Source organism: Vicugna pacos, chromosome 4 (assembly GCF_048564905.1).
Source record: "Vicugna pacos chromosome 4, VicPac4, whole genome shotgun sequence".
Classification (NCBI taxonomy): domain Eukaryota; kingdom Metazoa; phylum Chordata; class Mammalia; order Artiodactyla; family Camelidae; genus Vicugna; species Vicugna pacos.
The window spans coordinates 29,324,836-29,352,239 of NC_132990.1; the positions used below are offsets into that span (position 1 = coordinate 29,324,836).

General features: G+C 36.7%; 1 protein-coding gene across 32 annotated transcripts in view; it reads left to right on the plus strand.

The window, feature by feature from the left end:
- The window catches only part of PTPRD (protein tyrosine phosphatase receptor type D), a 1,865,527-nt gene that overhangs the window by 1,135,562 nt on the left and 702,561 nt on the right, over window positions 1–27,404 (plus strand). The window lies entirely within an intron of this gene.

Below are 27,404 nucleotides of genomic sequence, written 5' to 3' on the forward strand. Positions count from 1 at the left end.
AATGAAGTTTATGAAGTTTAAAAGGTCCTTAGCATGCACAGATACTCATATCTGCTAAAAATGTTGCATTTTCAGCTTAAAGGAAAGTATGCTACCTCTCGTAATCACTGTTAACCTCATTTTGGGGGGTTGATGCTTCTTAGGACTCTAAGGAAAAAGCAAGTATCTATATAGAAAATGTGCACAAAGATCCTTCAGGAACCAAGATGAGAATTAAACACATGAGATATGGAGACTGTAGAAAATTTAACTTCAGACTCAGCCTGTTTCCCCTTTGGTTCCTCATTGTTTCTATTTTACCTATTAAGATTCAGCTCACCTTCACCTTAAAACTTCTTGGATACTCTGCATCAAAAAGCTGTCTTCTTCTTCTTCTGAACTCATATGTGTCTTTGTTCATGACTCTCTTATGATACTAATCATTCTACTTCATGGTTCAGTGATTTGGATAGAATCAGTTCCCATTTTCTGAGCACATTATGTTCCAGAGTTAATTTGAAAACCAGTTGTTTAGGAATCCACATTACTTATTCCCATAAAACTTATAATAGAAATAATGTTCTTATTTTCTTTTAAGTTCTATAGCTGTCTGATCTAGTGCCAATAGAAATATTTCAAATATATTTCCATTCATGACATTGCTTCTTCAGAACAAATCAGTTCTACTTTAAGGGCTAAATTGCATAGATTCCAAACCTAGTTTGCTTGGATTCTTTGCTACTTACCAGCTATTAGATCCTAGGCAAAGTATTCAAAAATGTGTGTTTGAGATTTTTCATGTGTAAAGTAGAGAAAATGCCTATTCCATTAGGCTGTTTTAAAGATTAAATGGGGGAGAGAGAAGCAGGATGGCAGAGTAGAAGGATCTTGTAGCTCACCCTCTCCCACAAATACACCAGAAGTCACATCTACGAACCAACTCAGCCAACCAGAGCACCTGCCGAACTTCGACAGAACATTGCCCTCTTCAAAAGACAAAGGTGCAAAAAATCTGGTAGGAGAAAAGGGAAAAAGAAGGAAGAACAAGCAAAACAGTGCAGGACCAATCCCGCGGGGAGGGAGCAGCAAAGAAGGACTGGTGCTCTTTCGCTGGGTCTCCCCTCTCCAATGGAGAGGCCAGCAGGATGGAGGGGGAGTCTCTGAGGCTCAGATCCACCCCGAGCACCCCTTGACTGACAGAACTGAGTTAAATGGGCACAAAGGATCCCCGCAACATCCAGCTCGAGACACGAGCTGGTAGCTGGGGCCAGGACAGGCTGCCCGAGCTGGGCAGAGGACTGGGGGGGGCTGCACTGAGGCAGCCCCAGGGGACTGCAGGGTGCTGCGCACTGTGGCTGGAAGGGGATGCGGAGCAGAACAATCTTGGTACCCCATAAATTGCAAAAAAAGCAAAGCAACATGGCTGGTGTGCCCTGGGAGGAGGGGCATCCTAGCCTTTCTCTCCTCAGACCTGTGCCACCATTACTGGCACTTCTCATGAGAAGAAAGGCGGGGCGCAGCCACAGCCACCATCTCCTCCCGTGCACAGAGCCCGGGTGGGGGCGGGGCCAAGCCCTGAATCCACACCTGGGTCTCCACAACCTCCTAGGCAGGACTGAGACTTGTTTACAGCCCAAGGCAGATAGGATCTTTCTGCCCTAGCACCTCAGAGATCTCGCGCCGCCAAGACAAACAAGGGGCTGAGATTTGGCATGGAGCAGGGGTGGGGCTTTCCACAGTCTTCGCCAAACCCGCCTTTGGAGCACTGGCCTGAGGCGGAGTGGGCAGCTGCACAGAGCAGCAGAACGATGGGCCCCACGAGAGGTCGGGTGGCAACCTGCTTTCCTGGCAGGAACGCAGCACCTGACCATGGTGCTAGGGGGGAGGAGGGGCATGATCTGCCCACCTGCCTTGCCTAAGCGCAGCATCTGAATGCAGCATCAGGAGGGGAAGTTACCCACCCGCCCACCAAGTAAGAGCTCAGCACCTGACCCAGTGTTGGGAGAGGGCGTGATCTGCTTGCCGACAGCCACTGGGAACAGCACAGATGGCACCAACAGAGGGCCTCTGGAAACAGCAAGCTGACTTTGTGAAACAGGGCGAAGACACAAAGACCTCTGGATAAAATCATTAAGAGCACACCATCTCCAGGAGAACTAGGTAACTGATACTACTTATGCCACAGTGCCAGAGAGATATGAGCAATATGAAGAAGCAGAGGAACCACTCCCAATTAAAAGATCAAGAGAAATCCCCTGAAAGCACGATCAAGGAAATAGACATTGATGGCCTACTAGATCAAGATTTCAAAAAACAAGAGATCAAAGTACTGAAGGAACTAAAAGAAATAGTGTTTAGAGATATAAAATGTCAAAAATGAAATAGAAGCTATAAAGAACCAAGTAGAATTAGTAAACTCATTTGGTGAGATGAGAGCTGATCTAAAGGCTATGCAAAGCAGGCTAGATACTGCAGAGGAACAAATAAGTGACCTAGAAGACAGGACAACAGAAAGCACTCAATCAGAACAGCTGAGAGAAAAACAAATGAAAACAATATAAGGGGCCTATGGGATAATACAAAGCGTGCCAATCTACGCATAATAGGGGTTCCAGAAGAGGAAGAAAGAATAAAGAGGATTGAAAAGGTATTTGAAGAAATCATGACTGAAAACTTCCCAAACCTAAAGGAATCAGATATCCAAGTACAGGAGGCTCAGAGGGTCCCAAACAGGAGGAACCCAAACAGACCCACACCAAGACATACCATAATCAAGATGGCCAGAGTCAGGTATAAAGAAATGATCCTAAAGGCAGCAAGAGAAAAACAAAGAGTTAATTACAAGGGAACTCCCCGTAAGGCTCTCAGCTGTTTTCTCTACACAAACACTACAGGGCAGAAGGGAATGGCGAGATATATTCAAAGCCGTGAATGAAAAAAAGATACTCTATCCAGCAAGGCTATCCTTTAGAATAGAAGGAGAGAGAAAGAACTTCACAGACAAGCAAAAACTTAAAAAGGAGTTTAGCAACACTAAACCCATGCTAAAAGAAATATTGACAGGTCTACTCTAAATGGAAAAGAAGCAGGATGCTACAAAAATGAGAAACTCATAACTGGAAAGGAGATAACTGCCATGAATTACAAAAAGAATAAACACAAAATTGTAAAAGAAGACATCTAAATCATTAAGAGTGGGAGAGAGAAGCAAGGAAAACCACTGTGGAAAACAGTATGGAAATTCCTCAGAAGACTAGGAATAGACTTACCTTATGACCCAGGAATCCTGCTCCGCATCTATCCAGAAGGAACCCTACTTAAAAATGACACCTGCACCCCAATGTTCATAGCAGCACTATTTACAATAGCCAAGACATGGAAACAGCCTAAATGTCCATCAACAGATGACTGAATAAAGAAGAAGTGATATATTTATACGATGGAATACTACTCAGCCACAAAAACCGACAACATAACACCATTTGCAGCAACATGGATGTTCCTGGAGAATGTCATTTTAAGTGAAGTAAGCCAGAAAGAGAAAGAAAAATACCATATGAGATCGCTCATAGGAGGAATCTAAACAAAACAAAACAAAACAAAACATAAATACAAAACAGAAACAGACTCATGGACATAGAATACAAACTTGTGGTTGCCAAAGAGGGTGGGAAGGGACAGACTGGGATTTTAAAATGCAGAATAGATAAACAAGATTTTACTGTATAGCACAGGGAAATATATACAAGATCTTGTGGTAGCTCATAGTGAAAAAAAAGTGACAATGAATATTTGTATGTTCATGTATAACTGAAAGATTGTGCTCTACACTGGAATTTGACACAACATTGTAAAATGACTATAACTCAATAAAAAAAGTTTAAAAAAATGATTGAATGAGTTCGTGTATGAAAAGTGCTTTAGAACAGTAGCTTAGTTGTAGTAGGGGATGATATATAGGTTAGTCTGTAGATGTCATCATTATTATTTGTATTGAATCTTGGAGTATCAGGAGCTTATCTGCCCACATATAGGCATGTCTGAAGATAAAAACTATGCAATACATTTTAGAAGTTCATTTTATTGTGGATGCTTTAATTATAGAATACAGTCTCTCATCAGAAGGATTGTAACTACCTCTTCTATAAAATACAGGTGAAATGATTGTTGGTGTACCTGTTTTTTCTAGATAAGTAAACATGTAAACAAAGTACTGTAACCATCTTCATCTCACACAGACATGAAATGAAAGTAACAATATCAATGATTATTATTAATACAAAGCACTGATCACTTAGGTTTGCCATGCAAAAAATGAAGGAATTTACCTGTTATCCACAGATCCTCCCATTAGAAATGAGGAAAATGGTGGTCAAGGAGACAAAGGTCTTTCATAGTTAATGAGAGTTAGAGCAAGACAGACTCCAGCCTTCCTGACTTTTCAATCTTACAGTATTTCCAGTCTACCAAAGATAGCACTCCAAGGCAGATTCAAAAGTTTATTGTTGTTTTTAAATTAATATTTACAGATTCCAAAGTCTTCTGAAGGGCTGTTCTGCCACTTAACAAGTTTACCTAGTTCTTTATAATCCAGCCGTCTCCATATTGTCTACAAGAAATATGACACATCTTGTCAAATGAAGCCCAGCATACTTTATTTAAGGCGTTATATTTGATCAATATTTCCCAAATTGCCATCTCCAATTACCTAAGATCACTAGCTCACTTGCAGTTTTACTTTAGAGTAATGTGTTAAAAAGATCTTCTTTCCTTTTTTAGTCCATGACTACATGATCTTGTCCATGTTACAAAATCAGTCTTGAATGCAAGTGTCTAAATCTAACACATTACAAAACATTGAACTTTTTAATCTTGCTAAAGAAAACAGAGCTTTCTTATTGAAAGTATCCTTTATCACTGAAATAGTTAAGGTTTATTTTTGCAATGCATTATTACGTGCAAAGCACATTTGCTCACCTATCTCATTTACTTTTCTCAGTAAATATCTGAGGTTGATTCTCTAATTATATCCTTTTTAGGATGAGAGACCTAAGAACTGGAGAAACTAAATACCTCATCCAAAGTCACACAAGTAGTAGTATCAGAATTCCAACACAGTGGAATTCCAGAGACAACTGCCCCTGTGTTCAAAGATGGTCCCTGATTGCTCTCAGTTGCAAGAACCAAAACCAACTAATTAAATGGCAAAAGCATGAGGTTTCCATTCTCCTGCTGGTTCCTCGTTAAGCGTCTAGATTGTAAACTTTTTGAAAGGAGGGCCTGTATCTTTTACTTGTCTTTTTACTCATCTTTATACTCCTCACAATAACTAAAAGAGTGCCTTGATATCATAGACAGTTAAATGACCAATTGAGAACATTATGAGATAGCAAAGATACTGTTCATGATAAATACAGTATTCTATAATTAAAGGTTCAGAACACATTGCCTTTGGGCTGTTGACCAAGTTTAGTCAGTTTGGTAAAACGGGCTTCCTTCTTCATGTCATTGTAAGTGTCACTCTTCATAATTGGATCAAACTTATACTAGCCAGAAACTGTTAAAAATGTCTGAATTTGAAAATGTACAAGTATGTGGGGTGTATGTAATATTATTGTGGATTCTACAGCCAAATGCTTTGCTTACTTTGGCAAGTGCAATGTAGTTTCTTGTGATTGATAACATTTGAATATTTGCTGGGCAGTATCATGTTTTAATATAAGGACCAATGCCAATGCCGATAAATATTTTTGTATAACTAAGAGAAACCTTCTGGAATTTTAGTTCATTCTTGGAGTTTCATCAATTAAGAAAGTCAGAAATACTAAGGTTTCTTTAGGTGATTTCAGGAGTGGTTTATAAAATTCTGACTAGCACTATTTTGGAGAAATAAACCAGATCTGCTAACTAAGGCATCCCATTAAGTGAGCCTGATTTCAGTTATTTTTAGTGAAGAAGCAGTTAACATTACACAAAGCAGGGACATATTCAAGCCTCTATTAGAGATTTTGATTACAGTATTAATTTGACAATCTCAGATAAATAAAGGACAAGTTAATCTAATTAAAGAAAGGTTAATTGTGTATGCAGACTGTATGGCCAGAAGAGAGCTCAGCAGGATATTTTCTGGACATTTTTGCTTGAAAGAACTATGTTTCTTTACTCATGAGTAATAACCGAAACTTTCATTATTATACACAAAGCATTAAAAAGAAAGACTTATTAAAAGGACTTACTAGCAAGACAGTTTAGTAACGATAATATGTATAATCTAATGATGTTTATGGGTGAGGGTTAACTAAATGCTTTGCAGCTCCAACTGCTTTCCAGCTCTATAATTGTAATGATTATTCACCATAAGTAGACTTTAGAATTTGATTCAGTATATCTACAGTTGTATAGTCAGAGAACATTAGAACTAAAATATACCTTCAAGACTTCAGGCCATGCTTTGTACATGATAAAGTTATACCCAGAGAAGAAAAGTGACCTTTCCAAGATCAGAAAGATACTTGGTAGCATATCTGTGACCCAGATATTTTTGTTTTTTACCTTCCACTTAAAACCATATTATCCTTTGATGAAAAAAAGAGAAGGAAATAAAAGTTGAGACATAAAGACCAGTGAAGGTCACATAGTTCAGTCTCATACTCTATAGGAAACATAGCATGACTCACAGTCAGCCAGGCTGTGATTAAAACTATACATAAATCTCACTTTGGTTATTGGCTAGCTCTAATCTCAAGAAAGGTCTTCTTTATATTCATCCAAAAATTTACCTGCCTTTATTTTTTCCTTTAGTCTTCTGTTTTCTATACAGAATTTCTGTACCTCCTTCAACCATTTCTTTTTTGACATGAGTTTCAGATATTTCATCTTCTAATGCCTCCTCCAAGCACATCAATAAAATGTTTCATGTTTCAGGTTGATGCCTGAAATTAAGCACAGTGTGACATATGGTTTCTGGATACTACCATAAGTATGTAGAAAAGCTGTTGTCTTTGGATCCTAACCATTGTACTTTCGGCTTTTTAAATTAACTGTGCCTTTTGCTTGGTTTCAGTTGCCCTTATGAAACAAAGAAAGCCTAAAGATGTTTTTCACATGGATTACTATAATTAGGGCCTCTTATACTGATTTTTAAATTGGTTTATTTTTATCTTGTTTAAGTCAAGATTGACAGGATTAAACATATCCGCTGTCATAGTCACCATAAACATCAAAAAGATTACCTGTTAGGATTATTTGAATTGCTCAAGAAAGTCATGGTGATTAACAAGAAAAAATTAAGTCTAATTATAGTTGATAAGGACTCAAAAATGAAACAAGTAGTGTAAAATAAATTATATGGTAGTTACATTATATAAATTATAACTTTGGTTTCTCCCTGAAAGTGCTATATATTAACCAATAAAATGTATAAATCTTCTACCCTAGTTTTGGTCATACTTATCATTTTACTTCTAGAAATGGAAGCCAAAAATGATTAGGTCCCCTTAATTTTGCTATGAACTTTAAATTGCTCTTATAAAGTAAAGACTTAATTTAAAAAAAAAATCCTGCCTTACCGATTTTGTTTTCAAATGTAGGTGAACTTTAGGAGAAAAAAATATATGTATATAATTATATGTATATATATTTCTACTAAGGATGTATTTTGACTAACTATATAGAATTGAATGCCATTAACATGAGTATGTTTTTAAATCTATCTGGCCTTAGGTTAAAGATCAAGTTGGAAATCACTTACTACACCTAAATCTTTTAAGAAATGGACAAGAAGGGAAAAAAAAAATTCCCCAAGTGAAGGTTAGGAGAAACTGAACTATACTTATTAACAGCTGAATAAAGCTGTAAATAGAGGTTGACCTCTAACTTCTCCTAAGAGTGAACTTAATGGTCAAATCACCAAAGATTATATTTATGTAAAGTTAGATGCCCCTCTTGTAGAAATAAATGACTGAGTAACTAAACTGAATAATTGTAATCAAATTCAGTTATAGGTGGTGGAATATAGAACCAGAATAATCAGACTGGTACACTGAGAACTTTCTTAGGTGTCACATTCTTATATTCACGTTTTAACTGCCTCATTTTCTTCCACTGTTTTCCTACTTAATAAGATGTAGGAAGATGGTCAATGAAATACCAGGGTAGCAACCTGAGGTTGTCTGAAACATAAAATTTTGGTACTTGATAGCTGGATATCTGCTTTCCAAAGGAATGGGCTTGGAGACTCAGCTATAAAGGATTCCCTTTTATAGGTTGAGTTGAGTTCAAGAATGATATATAAAAGGCATTTTTGTTTGTTTGAGATCTTCACAATTTGGGAACTACACTGTACCCACTGCATTTATCTCTATATTTCTCCATAATGTGAGTTTTTGCTAGTATTTCTCAATCATTAAATGGGATGAAGACAGGAGTGCCTAGAATGGACTGTGTGGGACATGGGGAGAGTTGCCTGGGTCAGAGGGAGTACATAAGAAGGGAAGAAACTAAACAGGGTCACGAATCGGGGGGAGACTTCCTTAGAACAGGCAGTATCTTTTTGAGTCCTAACTCTATAAGAATTGTTAAGACTATCTTTTTTAAATATTTCTTACATACAGGAAGCACCAGAGAGGGTAATTATATTGCTTAATCTAGTCCAAATAGGTGAAGAACCACTTCTTCAGGAATGAAAATGATGTCTGAGAGTGAATCACATTTGTTCCAGTGAGGAGAGAGCATGGAGGAGAGGGAAAACTAGCTATACACTTATGTACTTAATTGAAGTCCGCTAAGATATGCATTCATTTATTCGGGTTGCTAGTACCCTAGATTTATAATATCATGCATGGTGTGAGTTACCTGAGCTACTAACTACCCAATAGATCACCCTAAAGACACGGTGCTTCTTTTCATCCTCCCTGAAAAGTGTCCTCACCACCTGTCAAATGGTAGAGCCTATAATAATCTGTTAAGTAATGAATATAGGCTAGAGTCTTTCCAAACTCTAGCCTTATTTGTGCTACAGATCATTGAGACAGCCATGAAAAATTAATACACTTTTATATTTTGTGGAGATTAATTCTGTGAACTTTCTCTATCAGATCTATGCCAAGAGGCTCTTACATCATTGCATCTATTAAGGATTTTTCATATATATATGTATAATCAATCATTAATAATCTTGAATTTAGTAGCACTTATAGAAGATTACTCTGCTCCTCATTGACACATCTACTTTCAGTCTCTCTCCCCTTTCTTAGAGCAGTACTTCCACAAAAATTCTAATTTCCATCAGCATATTAGACTTTGTGATATATGTCTTCCATATATTCACTATTGTTTCTCTATTTATAAACTCCCATTTATCACTCTTGCCTAAAGATTGATTTTAAAGCTTTAAAATTTAGGACCCCTGAAAGCATTTTCCTCATTTTTTTTTTGCATGCTCACTCCCTTTACTTGAGGAAGAAAGGTTCTCCTTTCTAATTCTCTGTGAAATCAAGTATAATTGTGCTAATTTTGAAAAGAAAAATCAATAATGATTATAAATACATTTTAATGTGAATATAATTTTATAATCAGAGTTGTTCCATCCCACACCAATCTTCCCTTCAGATTTTGTAGGGAAAGGGAATTGATCTTGCAGCAAATAAATGCAAAGTTATGGATCTGTGAAGGTTATTAACCTCTCAATGCCCCATTTAGTTTTTCCCATTCCACAAGAATCAATGATGAACACCCCTATCCATTTTATGTTTCTCATTAAAGCAGGAAGTTAACACAAAATGAGGGCCTCTTGTTTTGTCTTTCAACGCGGTAATGTGTATATTATTTTAAGAAGATTGCGCTACTGCTCTGGTGGTGCTACAGTGTGGCAGGTGTTTTTAAGCTTCCCTGGATAGTTGCACCTATGATGTAGCCAAACCCATAATCCACTTTAAGTTGTACTTGTTTTGAAAGTACTGCAGTCACCACACTTCTCCTGAGTGGGCTTAATTCCACAGATCCAAAAGCTGGCTTCTTATCATTCTAGACCATCTTTCTTCTCTCCTGCTCTCATTCCCCAGTCAATTGTTTTAAGACTGTTTTGAAAGTCTGAGGTTGTGAAATGATGAATTTTTGACTTACTGTCTTCCTGCTTGTTTCTCTAGGTTGGAGAGAGACCATCAATAAGTCCATATGTATTATATTTTGTGCATTCCTTTTTTGTAAAATTGTCTTTCCAGAGCGTTTTGTTTTCTGAGTGTCCGCTTAACCACAGCAGTGAAACAGTGAAACTGCTTGTTGCCTTCCATTGAAAATTAGGTTTTGACTCTAAGCCAAGCTGCCTGAGCCAGCACTAATATAATTCACAACTGGAAGAAGACAATCAATTAATCAATACTATAATTTGGAACTGACCATAGTAGTAACACTCACAGCTATTAGACTCAACTGACTGACACCATTTAGAATTAATGAGGTAGCAGTGCAGGCAACCAAAGATTCTTTTAAAGACTTTTCCTTGTAAAAATCAAACCACCCACTCTATTTTCTTGTTGTTGTTGTTATTTAGTGATGCCACAGTGAAATTTAATGTAAGTAAGAATTTGAAAGAAAGAGAATCTTATCCATCACAGTGATTTTGAGCACAAACATTAATGAACCCTTTAGATATGGTTTTCAGGAAAATAATTCAGTTCAATGTTAGACACTTTTGAGAAATATGAAAACATGTCTTACAATTGCTTTTCTGATATTATTTCGGTATTCCTTCATCTAATCTTATATAGCCAAACATTGCTATATTTATTATTTGGTAAGTAAAGAACCACCTTTTAAAATTACTTCCAGGAAACCTTTATGGTTCACTCTATTTTAATCCCACAATAAAAGTAAATAAATAAAAAATTTTAAAATACACAGATCTATGATGCTTGCAAAGTGAGAGTAAATACCAGTGCTTTCAGGCAGAGCCATCAATCTTGCAGATCTTGTTGACAAGGCAAGGGCTTCCCTAAAGCCATTGGCTGAATATTTATAGTGATAAGCCATTAAACTAACCAGGATGTCTGCACCTTTGTTGTTATTTCAGTTTTCTTTGGATTGGGAATATGTAACCTGTAAGCCCTCAGACTACAGATAACTTTATAGAGTGCGTCTCTATGTAAAATCTCAAAAGCTAGCCCAGGGGAGTTCAGCATTGTAATTTTTGTTTTTCAACTAGAAAGCAAAATATGAAAGGATCTCCATTAAATCTTGTAGAAAACAGGAAGGAGGAGTAACATAGCTGTACATTTTTATACCACCATATATCTGAGGGATATGATTTGATCAGCATCATGGCCAAAATCCATGTAGAGAGACTCCATAGCAAGGACTTGGCTCCACTCTTTAAATCAAATTATAATTGACATATAGCATTATATTAGTTTCAGATGTACAACATAATGATATGCATATACTGCAAAAATATCACAAGTCTAGTTCATTTTTTTGATTGGAAAATTCAGTATAGAATTTAAAAGCTCCTAATTTTAGTATGACAAACTAAAGAAAAGTACCTGGAATATAGTCCTGGGACTTACATTTTCTTTCCAAATACTTGCTGTATATTAATAACCAAAAGGTCACTGAAAAAAATTTAAAAAGCCGTCTTAGTATAATATAGAGTCAGAGTATTTGGTCTAGAGTTGTTTAGAAGTCAAGACAGAATTCTTTCTATTGTGACCTTTTAATGTATTATCTGCAGTGTATTCTTGAATCCTAAAAATGACATACAGTTTTAGAAATATAATATCATGAACATTTTGAAAGAGAATAATTAAAGGAAAAAAGAGGGACTCTAAGATTTGCTAAAAGAATAGTATATTAAACCATTGGGAGCATCCAGTGAGAAGATCAATGCAATTTTATTCATATTGCTTTCCACTGAAATGAATTATATTTGTATCTATATGTATAATATATATATATAATTTATAGCACCCAGTAATTTTTTTCCCTTATAGTATTATATATTATAAATAAATGAAATTTTATGAATTGGAGCACATGTCTATTTGAATATATCATATTTTATATTGGAGAGACACAGGGAAGTATCAGTTTTCATTCTACTTGTCTATACAAGATCAATAAAGAAATAAAAAAATTAAAAAGGTTGCACTCAATACTTTTAATAGATAAATGATTTTGTAATGTATTCAACTTTGCTATATAGTAAATACATTGCTATCTTTCCTTCAGAATGTAAGGCACAAAATTCAAAATGAATTATTGTATTTTGTTAGTCTTTTTCTGTTAAAAAATCAACTAATGCTCCTAAAGCTTACCAAGTTGAAAAGCAAATATATGGAGGTATCACATAAAAACAAAACAATAAAATATTGATGTTAGTGCAAAAAGACCATATTTTTTAAGGTTCTTGTTTACTTACTCATTTATTTCTTTATATTCAACTTCATTTTAAGTAAAAACGCTTTGAGCCAACTTGCAAAGACGTACATAATCAAAAGGGGTATTTTATTTTACTGTTATGATGTTATATTCCAAAAAGATTTTAAGGTAGCTTTTGAGGATTCATGCAATATGGCAAAATAAAACAAATTTAAAATTGCTGAAAATATAAAGAAGAAATAATACAGAAAAGAAACTAAGGTAAACTATGGGAGATAAAAAAATAACTGATACTGTTAAAAAGTAATTTTTATACATTTGATAAATAATTGGGGCAACGTAGTATGCAGCAGTATTTTGTAGAAGGTCTTCTGTAAAAGCAAATGCCAGTCTAAGATTTCTAGAACAAGGCTTTGTCACCAACTTTGTTGTTAAAGGGCCACAGTATAAATATGTTAGATTTTGTGAGCCATACAGCATCTAGTCAGCTCTGCCATTTTATATAAAAACAGTCATAAAAAAAGTAAATGAATAGACAGGACGTGTGACAATAAAACTATTTACAAACACAGGCAGTAGGCCAGATTTAGCCCATGGGCTGTGGTTTACCAATCGTCTTCTATAGATTAAAGCAAAAGTGAGAAGTCAGTTACCTGATTTAAGATTAAAGTCTACTACTCACAGGCAAGATAGTGTTTCTTGACACAAAAATGAGAGATGAAGCTCACTAAGGGAAGCTTGAAAGTGGGCAGTGTCAGTTACATCTCTCCAATAATTAAAGTAGTGTATTTCACACAGCAGCTGGTTACAGCCCATGAACATCTGTAACGTGAGTGTAAAATTCAGCATAAAATTTCATTTTTGGTCTTTTGTAGACAAAAAAAATGGACTCTTCTCTTTATTTTTTAATTGGATATTATAGTATTGGCATTTTATGATTTCGGATCTTTATTCATCTTGTTTGTTTCACTTTGCTTTTCCTGTTTGTCATTGTTACCAAATGGAAACTTTCCTCCCCCTACATGGCATGTGAAGCAATATACCATCTTGCATTGTGTTGAAAATGCTGACAACATCAGTGTTGAAACAGAGGTGAGCATTACTGTGGGACTAGTGAAGGGAATAAGAAAGAAATTACAACCTGATAGGGAAGATGGGCATTTAAACCAGAAAATGTGTGATATGAGGAGACATGAGTACTGGATTTGGACTCCTTGGTTTTGAATTTCCACTATTTATCCACAATATGACCTTTAGCATATTCCTTAACCTCTATGGGCCTTGGTTTCTTCATCTTTCATGTATGAGTACAATATTAATGCCTTTCTCACTGAGTTGTTGTCCAAGGCAAGGCTTGGTACAGTGGCATATAGCTAGTGCTCAGTGTTTAATTCAGGTAGGGCATACATTCAGGAGTGAGATTCTGGGCTGTGATGATTGTTTTCAGAAATAGATGTCTGTGATCCAGCTATATGGCTCTTAAATTTCTTATACCCATTGGTAGATTTTTTGAAGAGATATTTTAGAGAGAGGTATTTTGTGAATGTCGTCCTTCCCCCAACACACAGAAACACACACACAAGTACACACACACCAAAGGGCCTCTCAAAAGACTAGTTAAGGAACATATATGTATCCCTTCAGTTTAGAGGACATAGTAGACAAGTGTCTGAGCCAAGCCTCAGAGATCTATGAAAGAGAAGATGGCTGAGTTGTTCTGCTGCAGTAGGGGGGAGGGCTGATTTGAGGTGTTAAGGTGCCCCCAGTCTGTAGGGACCATGGATTCATGAACATTTCTTTGGGACCACTTTGGAATTACACAGGAGAGGAAGCTGCAGCAGGGTAGTCTAAACCTTCCCAAGCAGTTCAGCTGGAGCGTGAAGGATCTTGGACAGAAGGTAGAAGGTAGAGGCTGACTTCTAGGAGCCTAAGGGCTGTAGAAGAGAGCTCTCTGGGGCAGGAGTAGGACGGGAATTCCCCACCATTCCACAAATGAACACAAGTATCAGCTTTCCACATCTGCAGAGTTGAGAGACTACTGAAATGACATCGCCTCCACAGATACAGCCAAGTCATGTCTTTTGTTTGGCTTACTTCTACTCCCTTCCTTCTGTTCCAACCCTGAAAGAGTCAGAAACCACAGTAATTGAGATGGGCAGGGAGGAGAAGTGATTCAACATAAAAGCAAATCCAGCATTTTGACATATTCATGATACGGGGCATTTTAATTACTGAATTAAAAACCGTTTTGTGAATTAAAGTCACCATAGGTTGTTATAATACCTGAAAGTGGACAGAAAGCAGTTATGCCAGGCTGAATTTTTATTCAGGGACAGAATAAGAACTAGACCCTATGGGAAGAAAAATGTAAAGGGACAATAGAGTAGGAAAACAAAGGCTATTTTGTTAATACCCTTGGTTGTTTTGTTATTGTATTTCATAATTTACACCTGCTCAGTATTAATACATTTGTTATGCCTACATTTATATCTGTATCAGTGTATTAAAATCACATCTAGGACTCTGTTTCTTTATGATAAATATGTCCTGAATAACACTCATGGACCAAGTTCTGTAATAAGCACTGAGAATAAAGGGAGGAATAAAGGAGATTTCACAAATCTAATAGAAAAAAAAATGAACATTGAAATAAATGTAGAAGCAGAACAATGCCCCCACTTCAAAATGTCTGCATCCTAATCCCCCAGAACCTGTAAATATGTTAGCTTATGTGGCAAAAGGGATCTTGCAGCTGTGATTAAGTTAAGGATACCGAGATGGAGAAATTATCATCTATTACTTAGATGAGCCCAGTTTAATCATCAGGGTCTTTAAAGGAAAAGAGGGAAGCATGAAAACAGCGAGATAAGATGTGATAACAGAAACCGAGATCTGAGAGAGAAATTTGAAGATGCTACATCGCTGGTTTTGAAGATGGAGAAAGGGGCCTGAACTAAGAGATACAGACTGCCTTGAGAAGAAAGAAAAAGTAAGAAAATGAGTTCTTTCTCCAAGCCTCCAGAAGGATCACAGAACTGCTGATTCATTTTAGACTTCTGACCTCCAGAACTGTAATATAATAAATGTGTGGGTTTTTTTAACTCACAAAGTTTGTGGTAATTCGTTACAGCCACAATAGGAAACTAACACAACAGGTAACAGTAATAAAGTATGAAGTTATGGTAAGAAAATATATAAATGTTGACATAATATTTCAGTAGAATTTATTGAGCATTCATACACGTGCGCGCACACACACACACACACACACACACACACACACATATATGACTGGATTAGTAGATTTGGCAGTCATCATTTTACAAATCATTTTTGAAGCTTTGGGAATAGATGAAATTACCCATAGATTCCTGGATTAGTTTATTAAGTTCTTAACAGTGAGGCAGAGGAATAGACCAGAACTGAGCCTTGACAGTCATCAGTACTTAAAGTTCAAGCGAAGCAAGAGGAACCTTCAAAGGAAAATAAGGAGAGGCCAGAGAGGAAGGAAGGAAAACCAGAGAGGAAGGAAGAGAGAATCCTACCTTAGGAAGCAAGGAGACAGAGGTTCATGAAGAAAAGATTCCAGCAGTATCAAATGCTTTCAAGAAGTCAAGCAAAGTGACTGAAAAGTGTCCATATTTTGCAGGATGGAACCATTTGATAGCCTGTGTGAAGGCAATGTCCGTGGTATATTATAAGAAGAAATAACTCAATGAGTTTAGGAAATTGATACAGAAAATGTAGTAACACTGTGAAGAATTTTAACTGTGAAGGGGAGAGAAGATAGAGTAAGATTTGCAGAGGAAATTTAGATTGAAGGAAATTTCTTTAGTTTTTCTTTTTTTTTAGTACTGAGAAACTATACATGATGAAATTCTGACGTGACTCATCCAGAAGTAAATGAGAAGTTCGAGACACAAGTAGATGGAGGATGGAATGGTATTTACGAGTAGATGGAATTTACTATATTTCTAGGGAATCCAGAGTGGAAGGCTTCCAGAGTATAGAGAGATGGTAAATCACTTATGTAGATGGAAAGTCAATTCTTCCTCAGCCCAAGAGGAGGAAGGGAAAGATGGATGTAGATTGTATCCTGGACAATGAGAAGTCTAAGAGTTTCCGCCCATGCTTTTAGGTAATCTGGATTTGAGGGAGAAGATGGATGAGCTGAAGATTTGAGGAGAGTTGGGAAGGTTTGAAATAGTGTATGTCGGGAATGGGAATGAAATTGTGTAATGGAAAGCTAATAGGATTCCCAGATACCATTGAGAGCCTGGATAATAAGATGAGCAATCATGAATGTGTATTGGCACAAGTCTCCCCTTTGTGTGACATTCTTTAGCAGTGTTAGCAGAGCTAAGCAGCCTTGGTACATGTAAAGGAAAAAAATACCACTGTACATACTCTTCTGCTAGGCAACTTTCTGTACAAAGACCAAGGCCAGTAGAGCATTGAATGCTCAGATATGGGCAAGAAAGTAGTTGAAGATCTTCTAAAGGCTGGTCTGCATATTTCCTCTTTTGACAATGCTGAGTTCCTTCTTATGTTATCTTGCTGCTCTTTTAGGATCTGAAGCAAAGAATATCAAAATGAAATGCCTTTTAAGACTCTAATAAATTAATAAGCTGAGTCCCTTTTCATGAAGGAATAGAAAAACTGAACATTTAGCTAATTATGATGTATGTTTGCCTGTACCTTATGCAATAGTGTTACCATTTCCATTATATAATGCGTTACATAGTTTGCTATTTAAAAATAAAAATGTAATATGATACACAAGTATATATGTGTTTAGCTTAAACATATTTTAAATGTACCTACAATTTCACCACAGATGTCAGTGTACAGCTGTGCCTTTACCAGCAATAGACGTGAGGAGAATCACGTGAAATGCTGATTTTCGCATTCAGAAGCCTGCATGAATCTTTAAGTGTGTACTCCCCCAGGATCTGATCTTATTTTTTAAACTCCATTTCTTAAATTTTGTTACATCTCTAGTCTCTCTTTTTAATTAAAATTAAATTTAAAAGTTAAATCTCTACTGCTAAGCTGCCTGACTTGGAGCCCAAATAAGAACCAGACATTCTCTTCTCTTCATCTCCTGATCACTTTAGCAAATTAAATGTAAATAGAAGGAAAAGCATCCTACGTATGAAAAGGAAGAGTTAGCTCTCCAATGATATCTTATGACCACTAATTCTTTACGCTCTTATAGAGAAGAGGCTAATAGATGAATGTCTTTGCTATGTAATCTCATCTAAAAATTAGAAAATATGCAGAGAGGCTTTGGTTAATCACCACATGGCAGACAGAGTAAGTCTGGAGTTGTTCCTGAGAAGCAGCTGCCCAGGCAGGGAATATGTATTTTCCAGCCCCTTTGCCTCTGGATGAAGCCCTATTCTTTACTTGCATCAATGGAATACGAATGGTAGATAAGTGATACTTCTTAGGGAAAATGACTAAGAATCAGGTATGCTTTTCCTCTGATTTCCTTCCTGATCCATCAGCTGTGAAGGCTCTAAGATTCTTGACAAGGTAGAGCAGCAGCTTGGAAGGAGTCAAAGTAAAAGATGACCCCATCTATAATACCTCCTATGGATTTTGTTGTGAGCAAAAATATGTCAAGCTACTTGGAATCATTAAAATGGATACCCCCAAATCTCCTCAGCTATGTATTTACTGGTAATCTCTTGGCCAGTGCTACAGACAACTTCCTCTAATCAGTATGTGTTGGTTATAACCATTGTTCCAAATCTAAATTTATTTCTAAATTCTGAGTGCTTCTTACTTTTAGATAGGTACGTATTAATTTATGTACTTTGTGGCAGACATAGATTTACTCCTTTAAAATTATCCTGGGGTCTTTGCCATAAAAATGTGAAGATACTTATAAATATCTCCGAAGGTAGAGAATGGAATTTTGATAAGAAAAATAACAAAAGTACTTGTCCTGCTTTCCAAAATGGACTGGAGGTAATTTTTATTTGGAAACAGCCTAAAAGCTTGTGACTATAACCATAATAGTTTGTTAAAGCTCCTTTAAGGCATATGCATATCTGACAGCCAGATTGCTTTTCTCAGACCTTTTCAGAATGAGGTATTTGATTCTCATAGTGCCTCAAGTAAAAGGGATGTCTATTTTATGGGTAGATAGATAAGAACTGTAGATAAATGTTGTCCAGTTTAAAGACAAATCTAAGACTAGAAGCATCTCTTGTCAATTCCTAAGAAAGCATTTTTAGAGTTTTGAAAAGTAAGAATGGCCAAGACACAAGGTCTGATGGGGAAGCTCATGTGGAAGCCTCTAATGTAGGAAGCAGAAGCAGGAGCAAAGACGATGGCGGGGGTGAGAGGGGTGGAACTGAGCGTCTGCATTATTGTGCATTATTGTGCTATAAGGCAATGCCTGCATTTTAGAGGGTTCTAAAGGAGTCAGCTCAGGTTAGACTTGTTCAGATAATTTCATGGTTTTCAAACTAGGTGCAAGAGGTAGCACCAGAACCACTGTGTAGTGTCAGGCTAGAAGTAGACAGTTATACTGAAAGTTCCTACACTGGGAAGCAATCTTGGCCATGATTCCAGGTTGATTTCTCAGTCATATCAGTCACATTAATTTTGGCTACCAGTATGTGATCTTGGTAGGCCACAGAATTATTTCTGAGAACATTATCTTCTAGTGGCCCTTTTTTTGGCCTTCATCGGCCTCTCCCTCAATTCAGTACAGTATAAGTGCCCCTTAAGGTCTTGGTTTTTAGGGTTGCTTTGACTGTTTAGATGACATGTCTCCTTGGTGTGCACAATTACTGAGACCCAGTTCCTGCACAAAGAGGACAATGTGATGGGACCATATAATTTTAATTTAAAAAAATAGCACTCTAGTTATTAGACTTTACATTTAAAAAGTGAAAAGGTCAATATATTTCTCACTCCTAAAATTGAAAGAGAATCACCCACAGTGCATCTTAGAGTAGGCATATATTCTAAGGCAATCATCATTTCAGAGTACATAATAAACTGATACTGTTTCTATGTCATTTGATTTTGAGTATCACCCTGTTGCATTTCTGCATCCATCAGACTGTACACAGCAGAGGAAACTTAAAAAAAATAAAACTATGCAGTCTTACATTGCAAACGTGCACACACACATAAAAGACAGAAAATGAGATCAGCCTGTGTTTTCGACAATAAAAAATTCATGTAATGTTTGCATCCAGATGTACCTAATACAAAATATTTTCTACTGGCGAAAATTGTTTATGTTGGTATAAAATATTTTAAAAAATGGTATAAAACCAGAACTGGCCACATAAACCAGAGTGGTTATATTGTTTTGATTGTTCACACCAGAATACGTGCTCCTTTTATTTCTCTGGTTTATTTGTTGCTGTTTTAGGAAAAAACTGATGAAAAGAGCTGGGACAACTTTTTAACACATGTCTTAGGTTTTTCTATCATAATGCAACTATTTATGGTTTGAATTATTCCATCCCCGTAAAATTCATGTATTGAAACCCCAAGCTCCAATGTGACTGTATTTGGAGATAAGGTCTTTATAAATATAATTAAGGTTAGATGAGCTCATAAGAGTAGAGTTCTGATCCAACAGGACAGCCATCCTTATACAAAGAGACCCAAGAGAGCTGGCTTGCTCTCTCTCTCACTGTTTAAGAAGAAGATGGCCACCTGTAAGCTAGAAAACTCTCACCAGGAAACAAACCCTGCTGGAAACTTGATCTTACACTTTCCAGTTTCCAGAAATTTGAGAAAGTAAATGTATGCTGTTCAGGCCACTGAGGCTTTGGTATTTTGCTATGGCAACCTAAGCAGAGACAGTTGACAGACAGTCCCACAAAATCTCAGTTTATTACAGTAAAAATACTAGCTATTATTCACAAGTCTGTGATTCATGGTGACAGATTTGTTCAGAGCTCAAGATGAGATTTGGGTCCTTCTGATGGTCTGAAGTACCAGGAGCCACCAGGATTATGCTCTTCTTATGGTTGATGACAAGGGTGCAGGCAGCAAAATTGAGCTGCACAAAGTTCTACTCGCTTGTGCCCATATCATGTCTACACACATACCATTGACCAAAGCAAGTAATGTCATAAATACAGTATCAGTGAGGCAGGGCAGTGTACTCTTCCAGGGAAGATGGGAGGATAAGTAGTGAATATGTGCTGAGCAGTCATATTATCTGCCTCAGTAGTCACCAACCTAAATCAGATTAAGAATTTGTTTTCTAATAGTTCTTGGTCCCTTAAAATTCCATGAGACGGTATGGTTTCAGGAGATACGTTTTTGTCTTCTTTATCCCTAACATTGTTGGATTTTGGCTTTAGAACAGTATAATAAATGAATTGTGATTTTTCTATAAGATAATTGGCTATAGAAGTATATTAAAAATCTGACACCTATTTATCAAATTACATATTAGAAAGCAGTGTTTTGTGGAGGTCTAAACACTGTTAATATTAACAGAATACAGATCTTTAGATGGCATCCAGTACCACTGTTTACCATTAATAAATTAAATAGGTCACATTAATCTGCCAAAATTAATTGATAGTAATGTTTCTACCTTATGGTATTTGGAGAAACTAAAATCTCACACTTTAAAATTCTGTTCATTTTTATATACAGTTTTAATTCTCAGCTCTGTGACATTTGGGAAGAAAAAAATGTTATTCCTCACTTTATCAACATCAAAATATACATTCACACATATGCTCACACATACACAGACATACACTCTCACACTCACATGTGTACTCACAGACCTATTATACTGTATATAATGCCAAGAATGTGAACTTATTCCATTCTAGCTAAATAGAACTTCATTTTATTAAAAATAACAACAAACTATTAATTCTATCTGTTTTTGTTCATTTCATCTATCAGTTAAGGAGAATTTATGTACATATCTTTTTTGTTTATTGTTATCATGGGTGCTGACTTCAAAAATGACTGAATTGAAGGTTTGGTTCCCTCCTTCACATTTCTTGAAAGTATAGGAGGAATTGTTCCCCTGATCAGAATGCCATTTATATAGACCAACAGGTGACTTGCAAGAGAAGCATGGTCAATAATCCAGCACTGCATAGTGGTGCAAAAATTCTGTGATGCAGAATAACCCAAGGGTTACAATGAGTGAATGGCACACTGTGAGGAGGATTTGAATATGTGTCAGCATCAGGCCCTAGAAAGATGCATTTGATCCTTAATTCACAAGTAAATGTGTGTCCCTCTCATCAGTTCTGGTTCATGGAGATTCTAATCAAGCAATTTATCTGGTTCATTTCTCATATGCCCTCATCAACTGAAGTGCAAAGTCTCCTCAACAGCCAGAAAAGACGAAGTCAGCTTTGAAAAGAAGTGTTGGCTCATTTGCCCAAGGCCCAAAAGAAACCAGGGTGAGACCAATGAGATCAGCCTGTTTTGGACTAGTGTCCACAGTGTCTTGGCAATATTTGAATGGTGAAAATGACAGTTGTGCCATCCATTTGGCACCATTTATATCGCCACCAGCACCACCTAGTAATAAAGTTAGTGATAAATCCTTTGTTATTTTTTGCTGAATTGTGTATTTGAATATTTGTTTTTAGCATTAATCGGTCCCATTAGGATCCTCCAGTCTGCCAGAATCAATATGTGGACGTGATAGTTTCCTCTTAAGATTCAAAAGCTAATTGATGAATTAAAGTGCTCAATATTTATTTTAGAATGTACTTTCAGTGGTCAAATGAAAGAGAATTGTACTTGGATATATAGGACAGAATACTGGGTAATGTGTGTTAAAATGAAGATTAAATAGCATATCACAAATAGAAATTTAAAGTCAGAGGCATGTCTTTACATGCACCTTCAAATCATATACACATGTGTGATACTGTGGCTGTGATTTGCCCAAAAGCTTCACTAAAGGATTAGACACGGTACTAGTTAGTATTAACTGGTGCATGCAAATGTGTAAGAGTAAATCAGTGACCAGCTCTTCATTCATATCCTTTGTTATCACATAGAAGGACTCAGCCTAAGTCATCAAGGCAGAAAAATAAAAAATTCCAAGGTACATTTCCTTTTAGAGAGGTCCTCTGGCTGGCTGCATTACCTCTCATTCATTCATCTATTTATAAGCAAAGAGATCCCAGTCAAATTCAGTCCTTATGTGATTGATGAAAAAGTTCCTCTCACAGGTGAATCAAAGAACAGCAAACACGTTGTTAGTGAGTGACAGCCCTTGCTAGTCCTTAGCGACACAGTGGGTGCCATCACCAAACTGGCCCTGGTGTGATCTGAAGTACCACTTCATTTGCCTCTTTATATCACATTGTGATGAAAACTGTCACAATGTGCCTCTTTAGGGACTGAACAATCTGTGATTTATCAGAGTGCCATCTTGCTGATGAACTGAAAAACAAACCTTGTCTCATCAACAATCGAAGCATTTTATATTAAAATATATTCTCTAATAGCCTCTAGCATTAACCTTCCAGGATAGCTTCCTCAAAGGGAAATCTAAACAAGGAGAAAATAATAGAGATTTTGCTAATTGATATTTGACCCTCGTTTTTGAAGGCTACCTCATTTAAACAAAGAACACTTTTAACCACTTAATCTCAAATTTTTCAGTGTGAAGTTCAAAGGCAAGAGATTGGTGAGTCATTCTGCACCCCTCCCTAGATGCCTGCCCACAGACCTTGTCAGTGTATCACATGGCCACTCCTACCCAGGAACATGGGCTTCTATACCACTGCCAGGCAAGGTACTGGGGTCTAGAAAGCCTTAGAGGTGAGTGGGTATGAGTCATCATCTGCTTTTGAGCTGCTGAGTTTGGCGGTAAAGAAATGAAAGCAGAGACCAATAACACAGGAGATGCTCACAATCCCCAGACTCTCCAAAGTAATCATGACTCTGAAGAACTAAAATTCATTGGGATCCAAGGATAGCAAGAGAGAGAAAACATTTAAAGAGGCTGCTGAGAATGGAGACTACCACCATTACTATACCTAAAGGAGGGTGACTGTCTTTGACTTGGAAGGAAATATTTAATGCTAATGGGTGTGTAGAGGTAAAGGATTAGTCTGGTGATGACATTTGCATTGTGGTTGCACGTTATTTTCTTTTCACAATGTATCAGCAGGTATGTCTAACTCAGTAAACTTCTGTTTTTAAGTGTTTTTCCCCACTAAAATATCTCTGTGGCAAAAAAAAGTCATGCACAGGTGTGCCAGGGAGAATTTAATTTGTCGTTCTTTTATTAGAAACACACATTTGAAATGTCCTTTCTAAGCCATAGTATATCTGCCAGTGTTTGTTTTAATATAAAAATATATTTTAGATGATTAAGCTGCATGATATGAGAGACTAACTTATCTTCTTTACCTCTGTATCCCCCAAACATAGCCTAGCACAAAGTGTGCACACTTAGTAAATATTTGCCATGTGGATGTTAGGATTTTAGGAAGATTCAGAATCGTCTTACTGGGGTTTCTCACATTCTTTGAAACATCAGTTGTACCTTCTGATGGTAAGAAGCAGATGACAGGACATAACTGTGGTCACAATAACTTCTGGTTAGGCATAATAGAAAACAACCTTTTCATGATTTTCGGAAACAAGGTGACTGTCTGGATCTGTCACTTCTATAGAGTTATGGATTTAGGGGTCACATGGCCGTCACTCTGGTGCTGGGTAGCAACATTTGTTCCAAAGCAAGTTGTTAGCACTTGTGTTTTTACAATGGGTTTTCATACATAGCCTTCCTGCATGTATAGTTGTGCAGTGTTTACTCTTTATAAGCCTTACATCCTCAGACTCTTAAACAGAAATGCCCTGTGGTGCATGTGGACTGAAGTCAGGCATTAGAGCTGCCTCAGCAACACACCCTTAGGACAGAATAGCGCAGTGGGGCAGAGGCAGTGTCCAGATGTCACTCACCCCTGAGTGGAAACAGACTTGGAATTTACAGGTCAAAGCATAAGGATAAGAGTGCTTTTACTGAGTATGTTTCCATTTGCAAATTTTAGCAAAGAACCTAAAGAGAGAACTTTTCTTTTTGTATAAAAGTGAAAGTTGTTATCACTCACTGGCATTGGGATAGAGCCTGGATTTTTGTTACCTGGATGATTTCAGGATTGATGAACTTAGTTGCTGAAGCCGATTGCCAGGTATAGCTATGAGCTTTCTCTCTTGAGTCACCGTACACTGGTTGCCAAAACAGCTTCTGTGGAAGGGGACCTCTAAATTGTTTAAAATCTGATCCAGAGAGCAATTCTAATGATCTGATTGATGAGAAAGATCTGAGTTTGTTGGCAAACTGAAAAACTTTTCACTACCTATCTCTCTTTCTTATCACCCTCACTACCTTGCAAATATGTGATCAGCAATTAACAATGACAGTAATAATAACACTCTTGAGTGTTCACTGTGTGCCAAACATGGACTGAAGGCTTTATAGAGACATCCCATCTCATCCTCGCGGTAACTCTTTGAGACAGATGTTACTGTCCTCTTCATTTGCTAGAAAACTGAGATAGGGCTGGTTTGTTACCTTGCCAAAGGTTACCCAGATTGGAATGGGCAATGCTGGGATTCTGACCTAAAAAGTCTGCAGAAGTTGAGCTCTTAACTACTCCAGCTGAAACTATCATTCTGTAGCTGACAATGAAGCTTCTAATATAAGTTGGCAATGCTTTTTGGAAAACTAAACCTGTTGTCTAATATGCTTATTGGCTTCTCCATAGGCAGCGTGAGTTAGCCTTCTAAGAGCATACACCCCAATGACAATCTCCATTTTTAACTGCCTCATGTTGTTCTAGCTTTAGTAACCATATAAGTTTTCTTTTTTTTAATCACCCTCGATTTTATCATACTACTAAATAGAACTGAAATTAAATCATTAATATCCTAAGATAAATATCACTGAATGACGGTGGGATGGTACACTGAGCCATTCGTTTCCTGAGAGTGGAATGTTAAGAACTATTAAAGAGTTTTCTTTAACAGGCTTTTCAAAGCAATCACCTCAGTTAGACCAGATTATTTTATTCTGTTTCGTTTTTAAATTACTAGTCTCCATGCTTCCTTGCATCCTCTTCTGTCCCCACAGTTTCAGTTCACTTTGGGACCAAGCAGTATCTTCTTCAGTAGTGGATGCAAAACTGTCAGCCATATGGGGGTAGCACTTGGTGTTCATGGCACATGTGCACCAAACAGCAGGACATTAGGAGCAGTCTCTTCTGCAAAAGGGAGCTGTATTTTTCCCTCTCCTCTACTGAAGTCAATTTGATTTCCACCTATCCTTTCAGGTTAGGTTCTTTAACTTCATGTAGAAATAATTGAAGCATATTGTATTTTCTTCTTTATAAACCAAATGATAAGCCCTTTTAAGTACCACTGAGATTCAGTTTCCAGAAAGATTGCCATCTCATTTTTCCGATTTATCAAAGCTGCTCTGAGGTAATTTTATAAAGCCTATTAAAATTAAAAAGCAAGACAGGCAATTTTTTTTCTCTACCAACTGCTATTTCCTTGGCAACAAAGAGTGTTCTTCAGTCTTATCATGTTCGTCTATACTTTTATATGTTTTGCTTGAAAATAAAGTAGAAGAGCTAAATGAATTGTAACTCTTAAGCATATCAACTTATATTTTAAAGTAAGTTTTGCTTACTGCATCCTTAAAAAATTCCCCAGGTAATAGTGGTTCCTCAGACTGTAGACTGCATTAGAATCAACTAGAAAGCTTACTCATGCACAGATGTCTGAGTCCACCTCCTATACCCACCTTCGGTCCATAATTTCTCATTCAGCATGATGAGGCCTGAATTTCTAACACCAGATTTTCTTGTCATGCTGTTGCTGTCAGTCTAGGGAATACACTTAGAAAACCACTAATCTAGAAGAGGAGTCTACAAACTTTTTTTCTCTGTAAGGAGACAGATAGTAAATAGTTTAGACTCTATGAAGGTATATGATCTCTGGAGCAAGCACCTGCTCAACTCTGTGATTTCGGCATTAAAGCAGCTGTGGACAGTAGATAAACAAACATGACAGTGTTCCAACAAAACTTCATTTATGGGCACTGAAATTTGAATTACACACAAGTTTGACAAGATACGATACATTCTTTTAAATAAAATTTTTTAAATTGTTTTTCCAACCATTTAAAATACGTTTTTTAAAAAAATTCTTCGCTTATGGACAAGGCAGAATCTGGCCATCGGCAGGATTTTATCCCCAGACCGCAGTTAGCCAGTACTTGTCCAAGAAGGAGAGAATGAGCAGAGCTTTCAGTTTCAAAATTCATGGTACATGCCAGATAAGGACCTCATACTAAAAAGAGATTGAAAACACTATTCATGCCCTCAGCAGGCTCATTTCCACTACAAAAGAAACAAATTGGTAGTTCCAGAGAGACGGTGATGACTCTAAAGAATAACTTTTCTACTTTGAAAGATTGGGTCATTTATCATTATTAAAGTTTCCAGACACCTGTAAATAATCATCCAAAAGTACTTCCTGGATTAAAGTGTGTAGAGTCAAATGACAGAAAATAAGGATTATTCCCATGAAGAAAGTCTAATCTCAAACTCATTGTGTACTACTTTAATATTCCAGGCTAATGGTAGTTAAATATACATCTGTGCATACATACCAGGCTTAAAAATTTCAAAATCCATCAATTTTGAAGAGACAGTAAAAAACATTTTAAAAAGCCTTAAGTCAAAATATTTTTGGATGACCATATTATCACAATAGCCACTTCACATGTATGTTTAGTAGTTTTTGTTCTAAAAACTGTCTGGAGTTACCGACGATAGTAGTAAAAATTCTACCAGTTTATGGATTATGCTTCCTAAATCACCCTCCTGTCTGAGGACCATTTTTATTAGTAAAAATGCCATATTACTTGCTCATCATACTTTCAGTCTCTTATAAATGATACTTATTACTTTTACTAGGTCAGAAATAGTGTGTAAGACTAGCTTCTCATTGAGATAATCAAATATTTTTGAAATTTCAAGCACATCTTTATTTAATTATGT